Source organism: Sus scrofa, chromosome 8 (genome assembly GCF_000003025.6).
Source record: "Sus scrofa isolate TJ Tabasco breed Duroc chromosome 8, Sscrofa11.1, whole genome shotgun sequence".
NCBI lineage: Eukaryota > Metazoa > Chordata > Mammalia > Artiodactyla > Suidae > Sus > Sus scrofa.
In genome coordinates, this window is record NC_010450.4 from 9,356,611 (window position 1) to 9,377,713 (window position 21,103).

At 42.6% G+C, this 21,103-nt stretch overlaps 1 long non-coding RNA gene across 3 annotated transcripts in view; it reads left to right on the top strand.

Moving 5' to 3' along the window:
• The window catches only part of LOC110262057, a 248,873-nt gene that overhangs the window by 102,092 nt on the left and 125,678 nt on the right, over positions 1 to 21,103 (top strand). For all 3 annotated transcript variants that reach the window (XR_002346562.1, XR_002346564.1, XR_002346563.1), the window contains exon 5: positions 4,796 to 4,900. This is a non-coding gene — a long non-coding RNA (uncharacterized LOC110262057). The remainder of the gene's footprint in view (positions 1 to 4,795; positions 4,901 to 21,103) is intronic.

A 21,103-nucleotide genomic window follows, 5' to 3' on the forward strand; every position in this document is an offset into this window, starting at 1 on the left:
AGGATGTGGTTTTGTGACAGCGTCCTTCTGAGGTTGCCACTGAAATGAGGAGTAATGGCCCCTGGTCAGAGCCTTTTTGCTGGGCTGGGAAGCTGGTCCTTGCTGTCAACATAGGCCAGCATGGAAACTAGACCAGTATAGTACAGATCTCTCCTGCAGGAAGCTCTGGGGGCTCACTCCTTTTCCATGAACTTCCTTCCCCAGCCATCATAGGCAAGGCTCAAATCTATTGAAGGTGTATTCTTCCTCTGGGTATAGGGAGAGTTTTGGACTTTGTGTTCATTGGCCTTGCTTATACATCCATCACACTAAGTCACTCCCCTGCTCAGACACCCCCAGGAGCTCCCTATTCCCACCACATCTGGGGCAAATGCCCTTGCCTGGCTCCAAGCACATCCTATCCATCTTCTTCCTGTCCCTTGAACATGACGTGCTCATTCCTGCCTCCACGTTTTTTACTCAATCTCATTCTCTTTTTACATGGTTTCCTGCGTTCCACTTAGGGATGTACCATCTTCAAGACTCCTCTCAAGTCCCACCTCCTTCAGCAAGCCCTCCCTGATGGCTCCTGTCCCATGCTGGCTCCTCTACCCTGAACTTCAACACCCCTGACAAGTCTGCACCACAGGGTTCAGCAATGCCGGCGTGTGGTCTTTGGTAAAAAGTTTCTAACTCAGTTGAGGGATTTCAAACTCAATCCTGTGAAACATGGTTAATTGAGCAACTACGATTTACTCTATTGATTCCCTGAGATAAATGTGTAAGGCATAGCTTGCATTCTTAAATGGCCCATATCTAATGGGACAGAGAGACCAGAACCCAGAAAATTAGGATGTAGTGTTATATGTGTGTTACAACAGAGATGTTGTCCGAAGGCTTACGGGGAGAGGGAAGGCGAATGTGGGAAGGTGACTGTGGAGGAGGGAATCTATTTTTGAAGACCTACCATGTTCCAAACCGTGTGCTAGGGATCTCTGTGCATCATCGTATTTAGGAGTGAAAAAGCCCTGCAAAGTAGATGTGGAACAAGGTCCCAACCTCCCCAGTGAGGTTACGAAAGAAGTGACTTGCCAACATCAGAGAATTTGGTGGAGTTCATGGGTCTGCTGGCCCCAAAGTCCATGCACTTTTCCATTGTCCTGTCTACTAGGAGGGTTGCTTGGTAACGGCTAGCAAGTCCTGTTCTGCCACGGACCTCTCAGATGTTTGCCTTCTGTTAGTAATGTTTAGGCTATTGGCACTGTTTCTTTTTTCTTTATATATATATTTTTTTTAACTGCCGCACTTTTAGCATATGGAAGTTCACAGGCCAGGGACAGAAATGGAGCCACAGCTGTAGCCAACACCACAGCTGCAGCAACACTGGATCCTTAATCCACTGCACTGGGCTGGGGATTGAACCTGTGCCTCAGCTGTGACCTGAGGTGACATAGAGACAATACTGGATCCTTAATCCACTGAGCCACAGTAGGAGCTCCTGCACCCTTTCTTCATGAGAACTTCCATTCTTCAATAGAACTCCCATTTTGCTGGAAATTACCAAAGCAAGACAACAAATAATAAAAGTAAGCATAAAAGAACCCAAAAGCTCTTCCTTTTGTAATATGAAGAAGTCTCATTAATTTGCCGTTAAAACCTGAGTTTGAAGGAACGCATTTTAACTTCTAAATTAATTTGTTTGTTTAGTAGCCAGACAATCATCAAAAATCCAACATCTGTTAAGATAGCCCATCAAATTTAGTTCTGAAGCAATTTTTTTTTCTAAGGTAGTTATAAAAATCTCTATTATTCAGCTGGATTTGTTTTTCTTAAACAATAGGTTTTTGAAGGGAGGGAGGGAAAAGGAACAGAGGAAAGAAAGAAGGATGGAAGGAAGGAAAGAAGAAGAGAAAGGGGATTGGGCTGAGATGCTGGACCCACTGCAAGGCATTCTGGAAGTGAAAGTCTGCCAGTAGCTCTGGGTCTGCTGATATAAAAGAACACACTCTCTCTCCTTGGACATGTTTAAGATTCTGTGTTCACCCCTTTCAGGTCAGAGACCGCCTCTCATTATAGGGCTGTTTCGTCCACTGAGGCTGCTGTAAAAAATGGCCATAGCCTGGGTGACTGAAAGAACAGACATTTATGTTTTGCAGTTCTGGAGGTGAAGCAGAGATGGATGCCTTCTTGCTCCATTCTTAATGTGGCAGAAAGAGGGAGCAGGTGGAGCAAGAGAACGCTCTAGTGCCTTCTAAAAGCACCAATCCCATCACAGGAGCTCGACATCCATGATCTCATTCAAATCCAGTTATTTTCCAAAGTCACACCTGCAAATACCATCACCTTGAGGATTAGGGCTTCACCATATGGATCTTGGCTGGACACGCATATTCAGTGCACAGCCAGGGCTTCTTTGCCCAGACATTGTGTCTTCTCCGATGGCACTTAAAATGTCCAATGCCACGTGCACTTAATGATCCTGCTGGTGGGAAGCGGGGAGCAGTGAGGTAGCTCTCACTTGACTGATGGGTCTTTCCATTTATAACCTTTCTTTCCAATCTTATCTTCCAAAACACTTCCTCCTAGTCCCTACATCACAACATTCCAGCCCCTCAATGCTGCCTTTGCCTCATTTGTGCCCTGATTCTGGGTCTACCTCCTTTCATTTCTGCCCTATTTTTCAAAACCCACATCATCAAAGCCCTTTCTGTTCTCTTCACTTGGAATCTCTCCCTCTTCTGTTATTAGCTTTTACAGGTGGAAGGAACTAAGATCCAGATCCAGAATTCTACTTCTGTCACTCACCAGCTGTGTGCTTTTGGGCCCGTTCCATAACCTCCCCCAGCTTCACCTCGGCTTCCTCTCTTATTGAACGAGGATCACAAACCCCCACTTTGCCTTTGGGACTTTGCACATGTTATTTTCTCTGCCAAGAACATGCTCTTCCTCTAACTTGCTTGGCTGACTCATCTTCAGGACTCCGCTCAGATGTCACTTCTTCCTGGAAGCCTTCTTTGATTCTCCAAGTTGGTATTAGGTGGCCTCTACTTCCCCTGTCACCACTTCCTGGTACATTGTGATGATGTCTTCTCTCGTTTGTGTCCCTCTACCATATCACCAGAGCTGGAGTCTAGGGCAACAATCAGTAAATATTGTAAAAGACACTTTACTAATTATGTGAGTAAAGCACAAGGCACATAGTAAATAGTGCTCAGTAAGTTTTAGTTCTCTCTCCTCCACCTCTGTACCTGACTGTGCCTTGCACTCTAGTTAGTATTGTTTCTGTCTCTCCACTTGACTTTATACATTTTAAGACTTGGATTCACTTGGTTCTCTACCTCTAAGGGCCTGGATCCATGACTTAATTATCTCTGTATTCCTGATAAGGTCTAACATTCAGCATAAAATAGGTATTGAACCAACGCCAAGGTCAACCATGCTACACAGCAGTCTGATATCCTTTTTTTTTTTTTTTGGTCTTTTTAGGGCCGCAGCCACAGCATATGGAGTGGCCTATGCCAGAGCCACAGCAATGTCAGATCCAGACTGCATCTGCAGCCTACACCACAGCTCATGGTAACACCAGTTCCTTAACCCACTGAGCAAGACTAGGAATCAAACCTGCATCTTCATGGATACTAGTCAGATTCATATCTACTGAGCCACAATGGGAACTCCCTAAAATTCTTTATGTTCAAGCCTTCCTATTAGGAAAGCACTTTGCCTGCCTACACTGATATCATACTTGAGAGTCCAATTTACTTAAAAAAAAGTTTATCTTTTTCATAAGAGGAGCTCAGTAAGTGTCGATGGAATGAATGGAGGATGAACACATCAATTCTTTTTTTTTTTTTTTCTTTTTTTTTTTTAGGGCTGTACCCTCGGCATATGGAAGTTGCCAGGCTAAGGGTCAAATCAGAACTGTAGCTGCTGGCCTGTGCCACAATCGCAGCAATGCCAGATGCAAGCCTTGTCTGTGACCTACACCACAGCTCACAGCAATGCCAGATCCTTAACCAACTAACCAAGGCCAGGGGATGCACCCGAGTCCTCATGGATACTAGTCAGTTTTGTCACTGCCGAGCTACAAGGGGAACTCCGATACATCGATTCTTGTTTGTGCTTGTGCTGAATTGAATGGGGAGCTTGAGCTCACCATTCTTCTTTTTGTTTTTTTGGCCTTGCCTCTGGCATGAAGAAATTCCCAGGCCAGGAATTGAAGCCAAGCCAAAGCAATGACAATGCTGGATCCTTAACCCACTGAGCCACCAGGGAACTCCCTATCCATTCTTCATCTTTTATCTCATTATGCCTTACACATGACGTTGGTGCTTGAGAAATCTTACTGAGTTGAACTAGGGAATAAGCCTGGTGATTCTACTTTTGCCTGGCTTTTTGGAATCTTCTTAGAGAACTGCCCAAAATGTTACTCTGCCTCTCATAATGGCAGACTGCTTCTGGGCAAATGAAGGGAAAGGAGCAAAGAGACGAGGCATGGGGGAATTTTTAAAAGAAAGAAGATCATGTTGGAAGCCAGGTGTGGAAACCCACTCACTCTCATTCTCTCTCTCTCTTTTTAATTTTTTTTTTTTTAAATGTTTTGCCTTCTTAGGGCTGCACCCATGGCATACAGAGGTTCCCAGGCTAGGGGTCGAATCTGAGCTGTAGCCACCAGCCTACACCACAGCTCTCAGCAAAGCTGGATCCTTAACCCACTGAGCGAGGCCAGGGATAGAACCCACGTCCTCATGGATGCTATTTGGGTTCATTAACCACTGAACCATGACGGGACCTCCCTCTCTCTCTTTTTTTCAAGGTCCTTCAACAAATAACAAGTAAGAGGCTGCAGTTTCTGCAACGAGAGATGATGGGGCTGAAATGTCAGCAGGACAGACCAGGATGGAAGATCAATCACGGAGCGGTAGGCTTTCCCCCTCTGTCTTCAGCCCTGCCAGGTAGGCCTTGGCTTGCCCTGGAGTTCCCTGGCTGTGGGCTTCTCCCTTCTCCTCCTGGCCCAGCGGAACTGCCAGGACTGCTGAGAGACAAGCTTGAGCAGGACAGACAGGCAAGGCAGATGCAGGGGGCAGGCGCTGCAGCAGTGGTGCCAGGGGCGCTCATGTATGTCACACTTAGATTTACAAGTATAATGAGGCTTCATCTGTTGACTGCCAGCCCACCATCCATCAACCCTGTTCCACCAGAGGCAGAGCCCAGGTCCTGTTGGGCCTCTGGAACACTGCTTTTTTCTCTTCTCCTGCCTTGTGGGGCTGGTAAACAAAGGGGATGGGGCTACAGATGGAAGTTGTTTGCTGCATGTGTGTGTCTGGGGGCAGGCAAGGCTGTGGCTGGAGTCCCTGCCAGGAAACACACCAGCTGGTGATGTTTTTACGTCTGCTGTTCCCAACTCCAACTCCAACCCGGAGCAAGTAGGAGAACTGATATGCTAAGCCTGACTTCCTTCTCCTTCCAGCTTCCATTTTGGATTTACACACTCTTGGCCGGAGGGCAGCCCAGCTGTAGGCCCTCCTTCCCAGTCCTCTTGGCAGCGAGGCTGTGATGATTGGCCCTCTGGGATGCTGGCAGGAGGTGGATGACTTCCTGCACCTGCTCTGGCTCGCTTTAGGGATTTTTCCCCTCTCACCCATTAGGTTGAGACAACTTGGTGCAAATGGGCTGTTTCTAGCTCATTGCAGGGAGAGTTGGACTGCATTTTCTCTTCAGAAGGGAAGCCTTATGGATACTGTTTGTGCTGTATCTTGCGAGGAGGCACCCTTGGTCTTGTCACACTGGATTCCTCAAAGCTAGAGGTTTTACAAAGTCTTTGGAATACATGATTCTTTTTTTTTTTTTTTTTTGTCTTTTCAGGGCTGCACCTGCGGCATATGGAGGTTCCCAGGCTAGGGGTTGAATTGGAGCTACAGCTGCTGGCCTATGCCAGACTCACAGTAACGCGGGATCCGAGCTGTGTCTGTGACCTACACCACAGCTCATGGCAACGCCAGATCCTTAACCCACTGAGCAAGGCCAGGGATTGAACTCGAAACCTTGTGGTTCCTAGTCAGATTCGTTCCCACTGCTCCACAGTAGTAGCTCCAGAATACATGATTCTGAATTCATAGATTTCCTAGACGAGTGACTTTGAGAAGTTACTTATTTAACCTCCCTGACTCTTAGTGTCCTCATTTAGTAAATGAAGAATGAATGAATAAATGTCTATCATCTATATATTGAGAATGTTAATTCCAGTTTCCTTATGGTCTTCTACCCTATGAGTGGGGCTGAATTGTGTAAAAATCTCACAGGCTTCTAAATTCTATCTCATAAGGAGATGTTTGTAACTTGGGTCTGCTAGTGTTCCTCTCTCCAAGGTCATCTGTGTATGTGAAATGTGTGTGTGAATAGTTGCATGTTTGTTTGTGTGCTGGTCCTTAATACTCAGTCTTGAGAGGTGTGTGGCATCGTCATGGTACTCTCAGGTCCAAATGCCCAGGTTGGATCTTGGCTTTGCTACTCACTTCTGATTTCACCTTGGACAGGGGTCTAACCTTTCTGGACCTCCGTTTTCTCTTTTATAAGATGATGGTAATAACGGCGATGCCTACCTCTTGATGTTGTTGTGAGATTCAGCAGATTTTTTTGTTTGTTTGTTTGTCTTTTTGCCTTTTCTAGGGCCGCTCCCGTGGCATATGGAGGTTCCCAGGCTAGGGGTCGAATCGGAGCTACAGCTGCTGGCCTATGTCAGAGCCAACGCAGGATCTGAGCCATGTCTGCGGCCTACACCACAGGTCACAGCAGCACTGGATCCTTAACCCACCGAGCAAGGCCAGGGATTGAACCTGCAACCTCATGGTTCCTAGTCGCATTTGTTAACCACTGAGCCACGACGGGAACTCCCGAGATTCAGTAATTTTCTGTAGTGATTACTTAGAACAATGCTTACCACGTGGAGTGTTCACTAAGTTTTGGAAACATCACAAGAAGTGATGGCTGCAATATATTGAAATACATTAAATATATTAGAAATCTGTGAGCTCATAATGATGCTTATTTATTTATTTTTTCCTTTTTTTTTGGTTAAAGTATAGTTGATTTACACTGTTGTGCCAATTTCTGTTGTATAGTATAGGGACCCAGTCATACATATTTATGTGTGTGTGTGTGTGTGTGTGTGTACACACACACATAAGTGTATATACACACACGCATTCTTTTTCTTGTACTATCTTCCATTTTGTTCTATCCCAAGAGATTGGATATAGTTCCCTCTGCTGAGCAGCAGGACCTCATTGCTTATCCATTCTAAATGTAACAGTTCAATATCTACCAACCCCAAACTCCCAGTCCATCCCACTCCCTTTCTCTCTCCCTTGGCAACCACAGGTCTATTTTCTGTGTCTTTGAGTATATTTCAGCTTTGTAGATAGGCTTGTTTTTGCCGTGGACCTCTCAGACGCTTGCCTCCTTTTAGTAACGTTTAGGCTATTTGCACCTTTTCTTAGTGATTACTTAGAACAATGCTTAATACCTGGAATGCTCTGTAAGTTTGGTGTAATTGTGGCAGGGGGTCAAGGGATGTGATTTCACAGTCAGTGTCTTACTCTTAAGGAGCTGTCCGCTGTTGTATAAACATCTTTGCCTTAGGCATAGGACCTTGCAATTTTGTCTTCAGGGAATATTCTCTATAAGGGCTCCCTCACTCCTTAATGCTCTTTCTTTCCTCCATCTTTCTTTGTCCTCTTCCAAGCAGCTCAACTTTAAGTGTGTCCCCTGCTGGGATTCCAGTGCCCTCCCTCTGTCATGAGAATGGAGACCCTATTCAGGTCCCTTCTTTGTCATATAAAGATTTAGACACACACACACATACACATTATAATTCCAATGTCATTAGGAATTAAAAGTTTCCTCACTAAGAGAGAAAAGATACAAGGAAAATGTATCCTGATATATTTTCTCTAAGGTCACTTTGTTGTACAGCAGAACTTGATAGAACCTTGTAAATCAACTGTAATGAAAACAAAGTTTTAAAAAATAAAAAATAAAGAAAATTTTAGATGTGAGCACTGAAAAAGCCTAGAAAGAATAATCAGCCTGGTAGCAGTGAGGACCCTTGACATGGGCTTGTGATCTCCCAATAACATTTCTTGCTAAAGGATGGGGATTCCTTGGAGAAATGGATGATTACAGGTTTAAGACAGCAAATGCATCAGATGAATCTGGAGCATCTTGTCTTGCCGGGAAGCAAGGACACTATCAAAGGCCCTTAGGGCCATGTTAAAATAGTTTTGGAGAAATGTGAAGTCACTCCTAAGTTGTTTGAATGGCTAAAGATGGAAAGTTTAAACATCACAAGGAGTAATAACTACAATAGATGAGCTAAATTAACATACTTAAATACATAAAATATGTTAGAAATCTGTCAGCTCATAGTGATATTTAATTTCTTTTATTTATTTTCAATATAAAATAAATATATAGTTGATTTACGGTGTTGTGTCAATTTCTGTTGCATAGTATAATGACCAAGTCATATATATACACACATTCTTTTTCTTGTACTGTCTTATATCATGTTCTATCCCAAGAGATTGGATATAGTTCCCTGTGCTGTACAGTAGGGCATGATTGCTTATCCATTCTATTTTGTGTGTGTGTGTCTTTTGGTCTTTTCTTGAGCTGCTCCTGTGGCATATGGAGGTTCCCAGGCTAGGGGTCTAATTGGAACTGTAGTCACCAGCCTACGCCAGAGCCACGGCAACTTGGGATCCGAGCTGCGTCTGCAACCTACACCACAGCTCACGGCAACGCCGGATCGTTAACCCACTGAGCAAGGGCAGGGACGGAACCCGCAACCTCATGGTTCCTAGTTGGATTCGTTAACCACTGCGCCACGACGGGAACTCCAAAAAAAAACAAACTTTAAACCTAACTAATAGTTTTCAGGAAAATCAGGGGATAGAGAAACAAAGTAAACACCACCACAGGCATGCACTTGGCAAATTCTAGACTGTGAGACACTCTATTGGCATAATTATACATTAATTCAACATATAAATTATAAGGAAAACCAAAGGAGATAGACAGAGCCTGTAGATAAGAAGAAATTAAAAGAAACATTAACTCATGTAATAAGGAAATGGAGGAACTGTGAGCCAACTGGATATTCGATGCTACTATGGCATCAGTGTTAATTTTTCAGACATGATAATGGGATTGCAAATATGCCTTGAAAAAGAGGTCTTGTTTTTTATTTGAGAGATCTATACTAAAATATTTATAGATGAAATAACACAATATCTGAAAAATGCTTTGAAATAATCAGGTGTTAAAGAGTGGGGAATATATACATGAAATAAGGTTTACCATGAATTGAAAATTGTTGAAAGCTAGAAATGGGTAGATGAAGTTTCATTATTTTCTTCTCTCTACTCTTGTATACTTTGGTAATTTTTTTTTTTTTTTTTTTTTTTTTTTTTTAAGGCCGCACCCACGGCATATGGAGGTTCCCAGGCTAGGGGTCAAATGAGAGCTATAGCCGCCGGCCTACACCACAGCCACAGCAATGCCAGATCCGAGCTGCGATCTGCGACCTACACCACAGCTCACGGCAATGCTGGATCCTTAATCCACTGAGTGAGGCCACTGAGTGAGTTCCCACTGCACTGCAATGGGAACTTCTGTTTGTAATTTTTTTCTTAAAAAATATTTTAAAACCAGACAACAAGCAGTGGTGGCTACACTCTCTTTCTATGGAAGTTTTCCACAGTCTGCTTCCCAAGCTCCTCAAATCCTTTGACTCTTTCCTCCCAATCTTGGCTCCACTTGCTGGTCATGTCCTCTCCATTCATGCCCTTCAGGGTGATGACTTAGTTGGACTTAATTTCCTTTTTGTCACTGAAAGCTGTCTCTGTCTTTTTTGGGAAGCCAGACTCCACCCTCATCCCAGGTCTTTCCCTGCCTCAAAATACATTCACACGCATAGATCACAAGCCAGATGTCCACTCAACTGTGTCCAGAAATGATTCATCCCCTTTCCTTCCTTCCATGTGGCCAGTGAAATGGAGCTGTGCAGGTATGACATGCTTGGGTAGGCAAGTAAGACTTTTAAGAACAGTGATGAGCATGAGGTGCTAGAAACGAAACATACGGGTGAATAAACTGAGTCTCCACCTTACCCCATCCCCAACTCTCTGTCCCCTCTTCTATCAAAAGAGAAATATGGGGGTTGGGAAAGAGGTATTCTGGAATGATGTCATGTTTTCTAGAAGGGTTGGCCAGAACCATTTTCAGCGGATAAAGAGGGCTTAACAAAGAAAGCCAATCCAGTGAAAAGGTGAATGAATCCTTTGTCTGCTAGGGTGACCGGCTGTTCCAGTTTGCTCAAGACTTGAGGGGTCACCCAGGACACTGAATTTCTAGTTAAAACTGGAAAATATCAGACAAATCAAGGCACATTGGTAACCTGACAGTAAGATCAAGTTTATAGTTCTTAAAAGAAGTACAGGCCATTGAGAACTATGTCTAGATACTCATGTTGCAACAGAAGAAAGGGTGGGGGAAAAATGTAATTGTAATGTATACATGTAAGGATAACCTGACCCCCTTGCTGTACAGTGGGAAAATAAAAAAAATATATTAAAAAAAAAAAAAAAAGAAGTACAGGCCAAGTCATGTGGGTGATTTTTTTTTTTTAATCATTGGAGATGTCTCGATTTTCTTTGGGAGAAAATTAATAATTGTTGTAATACCATATGTTTGCCAGAACCAGAGATGGTGGGAAGATTGGCCTTGGTTCCGAATACCCACTGTCTTTCTGCAACTCATGAGAACACCTGTCATGATTTTCTACTTTAAAGCTAGTAGAAACCCAGGCAAAGAAAATCTCCAATAACTTGGCTTAGGTCTAATGGTTTCAAAACAACAATATCAATATCACCAGTTACAGTATAATTACTGAAAAGAGTTTAATATTTCTTTATAGTTGTTTTTGTTTTTAGATGGATATACAGTCAAATTACTATATTCTAAAAGTCAGTTAAAGTTTTTGAGTGGTTAAGCCACTAATTCCAAACACAATTAGCTTTACCTGCTTTTTACTTTTTAGTATTTCTCATTTTTTAAATTTAGAAACTTTTAGTTATGCTAACAATGGTTGGGAAAACTGTTAGGTTGGCCAGAAGGGAACTTTGACTTCTTTGCCCTTACATCTGAACGCTCCACCATTTAGTGGGAATCAGAAATTGGTGCACCTACTATGGAAAAGAGTATGGAGGTACCTCAAAAAATTGAAAAAAGAACTAGTACATGATCCAGAAATTCCACTTCCGGAGGTATTTATATATCTGTATCTATATCTTAGGATCTATATATCTAGATGTATATATTTCAATTCTCTAAAAGAATGGAAGTCAGAATCTTTAAGAGATAACTACACTGCATGTTCATTGCAGCATTATTTGCAGTAGCCAAGATACGGAAACAACACTATCAATGGATAAATAGATAAAGAAAATGTGGTATATATGTACAATATAACATTATCAGCCTTCAAAAAGACAGAAATCCTGCCATTTGTGACAATGTGGATGAAACTTCAGGGTATAGTGAGCAGTGAAATGTCCAAAAGAGAAATACTGTCTGATTCCACTTCAATGAAGTCGATAAAATAGTCAAAGTACATGGCGAACAGTCAGTGGTTTCCAAGGGGGAGAGGGAGGGAGTGGGATGGACTTGGAGTTTGGGGTTAGTAGCTGCAAACTAGAATGGATGGTCAATGAGACCCTACAGTATAGCACAGGGAACTGTGTCCAGTCTCTTGGGATAGACCATGCTAGGGGCTGATACGAGAAAAAGAATGTATGTATAAATGTAAGACGGGGTCACTTTGCTGTACAGCAGAAATTGACACAACATTGTAATCAACTATACCTTAATAAAAAATACAAAAAAATGTACAATAAAATAGTCAAGCTAATAGAAGCAAAGAACAGAATAGTGGTTAGTAGGGACTAGGGCGAGAGGGAAATGAAGAGTTGCTAACTAACAGGGATAACTATTTAGTTATGCTGGATGAATAAGCGTACAATATTGTGTTTATAGATAATAATACCATATTGCACACTTAAAGTTTATTAAGAGGGCAGATCTCATGGTAAATATTCTCATCACAAAAACAAAAACAGAATTCGTTTAGTGGCTCAGAGGTTAACAAACCCGACTAGAATACCTGAGGATATGGGTTTAATCCCTAGCCTCGCTCAGTGGGTAAAAGATCTGGTGTTGCTATGAGCTGTGGTGTAGGTTGCAGACGCAGCTTGGATCCTGCGTTGCTGTGGCTCTGGTGTAGGCCGGCAGCTGTATCTCCGATTTGACCCCTAGCCTGGGAACCTTTATATGCCGCAGGCATAGCCCTAGTAAGCAAAAAAAAAAAAAAAAAAAAAAAAAAAAAAACCCCAAAAGGACATGAATAAACTTTTGAAGGTGATGGATGGATGATGGTTTCATGAATATTTGCATATTATCTACATGCATCAAATTATATACATTAATTATGTTGTGTTTTTTGTGTATTGGTTATGCCTCACTAAACCTTCCTTTGGCTCAGAGGCTAATTCTGTGTTAGCAAGAATGGATAGCAGATCCCTTGTTCCTTTCCATAGGGATATTTGAGCTCCATTTGGGATTAGTAGATGTAAACCATTACATTTAGAATGCATGAGCAATGAGGTCCCACTGTATAGCACAGGGAACTATATCCAGCCTCTTGGCATAGACCATGATGGAAGATAATACAAGAAAGGGAATATATATATATATATATATATATGTATATATATATATATATATGTATATGACTGGGTCACCATGCTATACAGCAGAAATTGGCACAACATTGTAAATTAATTATATTTAAATATAAAAAAATAAAAATGTAGAGAATAAAGGAAATAGTTGAGCTCCAGAAATGCGAGTTATTATTAACATATAATGTAGAGTAAAACATATGGTTTCCATAGAATGACTTCAGGGGACCATCAAACTGTATCCCAAAGTGTGCTAGTGCATATGAACATTATTGGAACTAGAATTTCTGTAACTTCCCAGAAAGGAGTTTTTAATCTGAAAAAAAATGTATTAGAACTTGGTATCTTAGAAGGTATAGTGCTGAGGGACAAAAGGAAAAATCAATAGACCTGTCTACTACCAAAATTCAGAAAAACAAACATTTCTCTTGAGAATTGATTCTGAGGTCCAGAATTTTTAACATCTCAAATTCGGATGCATCTGGCAACTGAAGGCATCATCTTGAATGAGAAACAATAGTCCTTTGTGATTTGTTTTTTGGTTTTATTTGCTATTTCTGCATTTCTAAGAAAGTCTAGTTGTCATAAATAAAGCATCAAAATATTCAAACAAAATTCAAAAGAGCTTTAAATTCAGAGCCAGGAGACCCAGAGTTCCTGGTTCTGCCACTTTCGAGGTGAGTGAGCTTTAGCAAATCATTTCCTCTTTCTGAGTCTCTATTCCACAAATTCAGAACATCAATGTGGGACCAGCTGACTCCTCAGAATTCCTTTAAGACCACCTAGAGTGGGTGGGGAAGGGGTGACATGTGGGTGTGTCTCGTGAGATCTTCTCACTTCCTCTAGTCTAGAACAGTTCTGTGTTTTATCTTCTATGAAACAGACTTTTTTTTTTTTAATTGAAATAGAGTCAATTTACAATATTTTGTTAGTTTCAGGTGTACAGCATAGTGATTCAGTAGTTTTGCAGATTGTATTCCGTTACAGGTTATTACAAGATAATTGGTATATTTCCCTGTGCTATACAGTATATCCTTGTTGCTTATCTACTTTATACAGATTAGCTTGTGTCTGTTAGTCCCATGCTTCTAATTTGTCCCTTCCCCCTTCCCTCTCCCCTTTGATAACCACACATTGGTTTCCTGCATCCGGGAATCAAAGTGGGCTTGTTTCTGTTTTCTTTTGAAGAATGGTTTCTGCTGTTAGGGAAACAAAAAGATTGAAAAACCATTTATAATGACCGTTGCTGGTCAAAACATTTACAAATTTGTCCCCAGAGTTTTGCACTCTCCTTTGGATGATGTCAGTGGCATTACTGTTTGAGCTTCAGTAAACAGAGCGATGAGAAGTGCAAACACTGGGTCAGCCAGACCTACCTGGGAGTCACCTTACCGTGTGATATTGGTCAAGTAATTATAAATAGGAATAGTTTTGACATCCTTTTCATGAGAACTATTAGGAAGACAGTTCACAGAAGAGGCTCATACAGTGACCACAAGCAATGACTACTATTTCTGTCCCTTGGATGTGAAGGGGGGGAGCGTCTTTATTCAACCTCATTCTCCCTTGTCTACATGGGAGCTCTCCCCTCTTTACAGCCAATTACATCTCATAGAAAGTCTTGCAAACCCCTGGACCCATGGTCAGCTCCTAAGAGACAGTCTCCACTGGAGATGACCTTAGTGTGTTGTAGGGGTCATCATTCACACAGCAAAATAGTGAGTGATAAGCACTCTCAGGCCAGTCAGGGGCATGAGAAATGCCAACGACTGTGATGAAGGCAGATTGCGGTTCAATTTAAAGATTTACTGTAGCCCTAGCCAGGGCGCAGAGGGTGGCAGGATGAGTTCCCTGCCATTTAGGAACTGGCAGACCAGGAGGTAATCAGCGTGGAGAGAGGAGTAAATGACATGCCAGGGAGCTCAGAGCAAGGACTGATTGATCCCTAGTGCAGGTCTGAGAAGTTTTCCGAGAGGAGACAGTGTCTGAACTCAACTTTGAGGAGGAACAAGAGTATTCACAGGTGGGATCACGGAAGCATGAAAGGCTTCTCACCTGGTGGCATGGCAAAAACATAGTGTCCTCAAGAATACCAATAAGTATGCAGTTCCCATCATGGCTCAGCAGAAACACATCTGAGTAGTATCCATAAGGGCACAGGTTCAATCCCTGGCCTCCCTCAGTGGGTTAAGGATCCGGTGTTGCTGTGAACTGTGGTGTAGGTTGCATACGCAGCCCAAATCTGACATCGTCGTGGCTGTGGCTGTGGAGCAGGGTGGCGGCCTCAGCTCTGATTCAACCCCTACCCTGGAACCTTCATATGCCCCAGGTGCAGCCCTGAAAAAAAGAGACGAAAAAAAAAAAAAAAAAAAAGGAAGTAGTAAATAAACATCATAGTTAACACTGCTTCTCTCTTTCTCTCTCTCTTTTTTCTTTCTACAATAGCATGTGTGGCACATGGAAATTCCCAGGCTAGGGGTCAAATGAAAGCTGCAGCTGAAGCCTACACCGCAGCCATAGCAATGCCAGATCTGGGCCGAATCTGCAACCCACACCATAGCTTGTGGCCAGTACAGTATCCTTAACCCATTGAGTGAGGCCAGGGATCAAACCCACATACCTGACCCAGGGACAACATCGAGTCCTTAACCTGCTGAGCTATGACAGGAATTCCAACACTGCTTCTTAAGTGTTAGGTACTTAATGAAGCACTTTACATGAATTATTTCATGTAGTTTACATGTAGTCTTTAAACAACCCTGTGAGGCAGATTTTATATAAACCCCTATTATATAGGCAAGGAAACAGAAGCACCAAGAGTGAAGTATCTTATTCAAGCTGATACCTAGGATAGCATGAGTTCGAAGTCAAATGTTTATGCTGCTCTTAACCAATGGCCATCACCAATAGTGAGGCTGTTAAAGTAGACTGGGGTCTGATTATGGCACAGTGCTCTGCGAACGCCCTGGAAATAAACCCTGGCCTTCCCTTATAGGACAGGGTTTCCCACCTGGGAGGCACTGTTGCTGTTTCAGCCTGGATAATTCTTCATCGTTAAGGATACTCTGTGCACTGGGGGAGGTTCGGCAGCAGCCCTGGCCTCTGCGGTGCTAGATGCTAGTAATATTCTCTTCCCCCAGTTGTGACAACAAAGATGCCTCCTGACATTTCTAAATGTTCCAGGAGGCAATGTCTCCTCTAGCTGGAGACCACTGTCATTGGCAAGCTCACCCAAAGCACTAGTTTGCTGATCAGAAACAAGCAGGGCTGGAATTCCCATCGTGGCTCAGTGGTTAATGAATTTGACTAGAAACCATGAGGTTGTGGGTTCGATCCCTGGCCTTGCTCAGTGGGTTAAGGATCTGGCATTGCTGTGAGCTGTGGTGTAGGTTGCAGATGTGGCTTGGATCCCGCGTTGCTGTGGCTATGGCATAGACCGGCGGCTGCAGCTCCAATTGGACCCCTCGCCTGGGACTCTCCATGTGCCACAAGTGTGGCCATAGAAAAGACAAAAAAAAAAAAAAAAAAAGAAGAAAGAAAAAAGAAGCAGGGCAGAAGCTAGCAGAAATTCTGCTGTGCACAGATTTATCTCCAGCAAACTCTCAGCTTTGAATTTGCTCATCTCTGCGGCTGGGGGCTTGATTTTCCAGAGGTGACTCACCCATCCTCCTGTCTGCAGGAGTGGGCTGGTTATCTTTTCTGACAGATAACCAGCCCTTCGTGTGTTTGAAGGAGGCGTGGCACCTCGCTCATCAAAGCCTGCAGGATGCCCACTTACATCTTTGCATTGTGCTTGCCAAAGCATGACAATTGGGACACTTTGATCCAAGGCCTGTTTTGCTCTGACCAGCACCACATGTTCCGAACCTTAGATTGAGTGGTGAAATTGATTACACATTCCATTTGCTGCAAGCCTGCCAGCATACACACCTATTCATCTTTTCATTGCCCGGGACCACCTCCGCAGACATTATGCAACCTTCTGGAAGGCATTTTCCATGGTGATGAGGGCTTTCCTGAGCAGATTTGGGTGGTTTATCTACTCTATCATTATCTTTCTCTTAGAAGTTTTGAAGCAGGACCCTGGCTCTGCCCAGTGGGAGGAGTTTCGAGGTTGGATTCAGGCTGTAGGAGAAGGCAGAACATCAGGAGGAGAAAGCAGAGAGGAATACAGTGGAAGACCAAAAGTCAACATCGAAAGAGCAGGCCAGGGAGTTCCCGTTATTGCTCAGCAGTAATGAACCTAACTTAGTATCCATGAGCACTCTGGTTTGATCCCTGTCCCGGCTCAGAGGGTTAAGGATCTGGCATTGCTGTGAGCTACGGTGTAGGTCGTAGGTACAACTCAGATCCTGGGTTGCTGTGGCTGTGGTGTAGCCTGGCAGCTGCAGCTCCTAATCCCTAGCCTGGGAACCTCCATGTGTCACTGATACAGCCCTGAAAAAGACAAAGGCAGGAATTCTCATTGTGGCTCAGCATGTTAAGAACCTGATGTGATGCTCATGGAGATGTGGATTTGATCCCTGGCCTTGCCCAGTGGGTTAGAGATCCAGCATTGCCACAAGCTGTGGCATAGGTCACAGATGCAGCTCGGACCTGGTGTGACTGTGGCTGTGGCTGCGGCTGTGGCTGGCAACTGCAGTTCTGATTCCACCCCTCACCTGGGAACGTCCACATGTTGCAGGTACAGCTGTTTAAAAAAAAAAAGGAAGAACAGGGCAAAGGTTTTTTCAAAAACTGAGATTTTGAGCCACACTCTTGGATGGGAGAGGAATGTGGGGTGATGGTGTGTAACAGTGGCTGTCCTCTAAGGCATTTGTTAAGTAGACATTTAATGGGCACTAGCTGTATACCAGACACTCGACTTGTGTGCTTCTCAGAACAACCCCATGTGGCAGTCCAAAGGGCTGGATTCCAGGGTCCTGGGGGAGGAGGGACTGGGGGCTGGATTCCTGGGTCCTGGAAATGGAGGCAGAGAGTGGTTGGGGTACTTGTTCAACGTGACACAGCTGGAATGTGCAAGGGCAAGGGTGGGAACTCAGGCTCTTGGACCCCAGAGCTCAGATGTGAACTGCTGAGGTTGGTACAACTCTTGGAGCAGAACATACTTCTGGCCTGGGATCTGGAAGGGCTGGCCTAACTTAAATGACCAGGACAAGGTGAATCAGAAAATTACTTTACTCCTTCTTCCAGGGGTGAAGCCGAGAAGGCGAGAGGGAGGCCTCTGTTTACAAAGGTTGAAGCTGAGCAAGAGGGTTTTGCTCCTGAGGAAGACATGGAGAGGTCCTTGTCCCATTGCCTATGGCAGGGAACGTATTAGTTTGCTAGGGCTGCTGTAAAAAAAGTTCCATACACTGGGTGGCAGCAGAAATATATTGTTTCATAGTTCTAGAGACTGGAAGTTCAAGATCAACGTGTCAGCAGCGTTGGTTCCTTCTGAGGCTGCAAGAGAGAGTCTGTTCCTGCTTCCTCCCAGAACTCCTGGGGCTTGGCTGGCAGTCCTGGGTGTTCTTTGGCTTTGGGCTTACGCAGGGCCCTAATTTCTGCCTTCGTTTTCACATGGTGGTCTCCCTTTGGGCGGCTCTGTTCAAGTCCCTCCGCCCCTTTTTGTCTTTTAGGGCTGCACCCTCGGCATATGGAGGTTCCCAGGCTAGGGTTTGAATTGGAGCTACAGCTGCTGGCCTACACCACAGCCACAGCAACTCCAGATCTTTGTCCTACTGAGCAAGGCCAGGGATTGAACCTGCATCCTCAAGGATGCTAGTCAGAGTCATTTCCACTAAGCCACGATAGGAACTACTTTTTTTTTTTTTTTTTTTTTTTTCTTTAAATAAGGCCACCAGGTACATTGGATTAGGGCCCAAACTAATGACCTCATTTTTAACTTTATCATCCTTAAAAACCCTATTTCCAATTAAGATCAGTTCTCAAGGGGCATTCCAGCAAAAGACACAATGCTTATTAGCTGGGGCTTTGGTCCCAAACTCCTCTGTATGTTGGGCTGGATTGCCTGAGATCAGTGAGGCAGCCATACCCCTTGAATGTAAGACTTTGGAGGCTAGCTCCAAGTTCTCTTTGTCCCTTCCTGCCCCTACCTTCCCATGACCTTTTGGGTATTAGTGAGCGGAGAAAACGTAAGACCATTAGGGTCAGGCAGTATTGGGAGAAAACGCAGCAAAGAGATCAGTGACAGTTTTATGAATAATTCCTCTATCTTCCTATCTTTTATTCCTCATATTAGTAATTCGAATCTCCTTCCTTTCTCTCTTTGTCGATCCAACTGAAGCTTTGTCATTTTTGTGGGTCTTTTTAAAAAACAATTTTTGCATTTGTTGAATTTCTCTGTTGTTTTCCTATACTCTATTTCCTTTATTTTCTCTATAGTTTTTATTATTTCCTTCCCCTGCTTGCTTTGGTTTCAGCTTACTCTTGTTTTTTTGTTTCTTAACAATTTCCTTCTTTCCTGGTATACTTATTTGAAATATTTACATATAAATATAGGCATTTACAGCTATCTTTCTCTAAGCATTGCTTCAGAAAAATTAATTTTGGTATGTTGTATTTTGGTTTACTGTCATCTCAAAGTATTTTCTAATATCCTTTGTTATTTCTTCTTTGACTCATTTGTTATTTGGAATCTGATGACAAATTTCCACATATTAGTGAGTTTGTGAGGTTCGTATTTATGAATGATTTCTAGTTTCATTCCATTGTGGTCAGGGATCATATTTTGTATAATTTCAATCATTTTAAGTTTATTGAGGCTTGGTTTATAGATGGGCTCATGGTCTGTTCTGGAGGTCGTATGCTGGATTCGAGCGTATATTCTGATGTTGCAGTGTGGAGCAATCTACAGATGTCTGTTAGATGTAGTTAGTGTTGTTCAGGTTTTCTGTTTCCCTGTTGATCTTCTGCATATTTGTTCTATCCATTCTTGAAAGTGAAGTTTTAGGAGTTCCTGTCGTGGTGCAGCAGAAACGAATCCAACTAGGAACCATGAGATTGCAGGTTCAATCCCTGGCCTCGCCCAGTGGGTTAAAGATCCGGTGCTGCCCTGAGCTGTGGTGTAGGTTGCAGACATGGCTCGGATCTGGCTGTGGTTGTGGCCAGCAGCTGTAGCTCTGATTAGACCCCTAGCCTGGGAATCTCCATATGCCATGGGTGCTGCCCTAAAAAGAAAAAAAAGCAAGTGAAGTGTTAAAGCCCTGACCTGTTATTTTTTTCTCTGTAAATTGAAATGTTCCTCTTTATCACTGGTAACAGTCTTAGTCCTAGAGTCTGCTTTTTCTGATAGTATAATCACCTAGCTTTCTTATTATCAGTGTTTGCGTTATATCCTTTAATTTTACAATGTAAGGCTCTTACAGAGTCTACTTCTGTTCTTCCCAGGCACTACGCTTTTGTTATTAATTTACTTGTATGTGTTTTAAATTCTATGATGCATTGTTTTTACTTTTTTCTTTAAACAATTTCCTTTTAAATAATTAAAACATAAGGAAACTTTTTTTTTCCTTTATACAGATAGTTATTATTTAAACTGTTTTGAGTTCTTTTGACTAGATTCAAGTTTCTATATGGTATGCTTTTCTTTTTTTCCCAAAAATTTCTTTAACATCACTTGTGCTGGAGATATCCTCACTAAATTCTTCTAGTTTTTGCTTATCCAAAAATATTTAAAGTCACTCTTCACTTTTGAAAGATGTTTCACTGGATTTAGAATGACATTTTTTCCCTTTCAGCACTTTTAAAGATGTTTTATTGTTTTTTTGTCTTGCATTGTTTGTGATATGAAATCTGCAGTCTTTCTTATCTTTCTCTGAATATAATGTGTCATTTTTACTTATGGCTTCTTTGAAGAGTTTTCTTTTTATCATAGATGTGTAGGAATTTGATTATGACTAGCCTTGGTGTGGATTTCTTTGTTTCTATTTTGCTTAGAGTTTGTTGAATGTTTTGATTGTGTGTGTTTATAGTTTTAATCAAATTCGAATAAAATTCTAGCCATTATTTCTGTAAATATTCTTTTCTGCCTTCATCCTTTTTTTCAGACTATAGGTGCGTTTATATTAGACTTATATATATTGTCCCTAATCATTATTAGGGCTTGTTAATTTTTAGTTTTTTTTTCTTTTTATGCTTAAGTTTGAATCGTTCCTATTGTTATGTTTTCAGACCATATTGACCTTTTTCCCCCCCTTTGTTGATGTCTAATCTGTTATTAATACCATGTAGTGAGTTTTTCATTTCAGATGTTGTATATTTCAGGCCTAAAAGGACCCGTTGGTTCTTTTTTATTTCTCTGATTTCTCACCCCATGGTTTTCA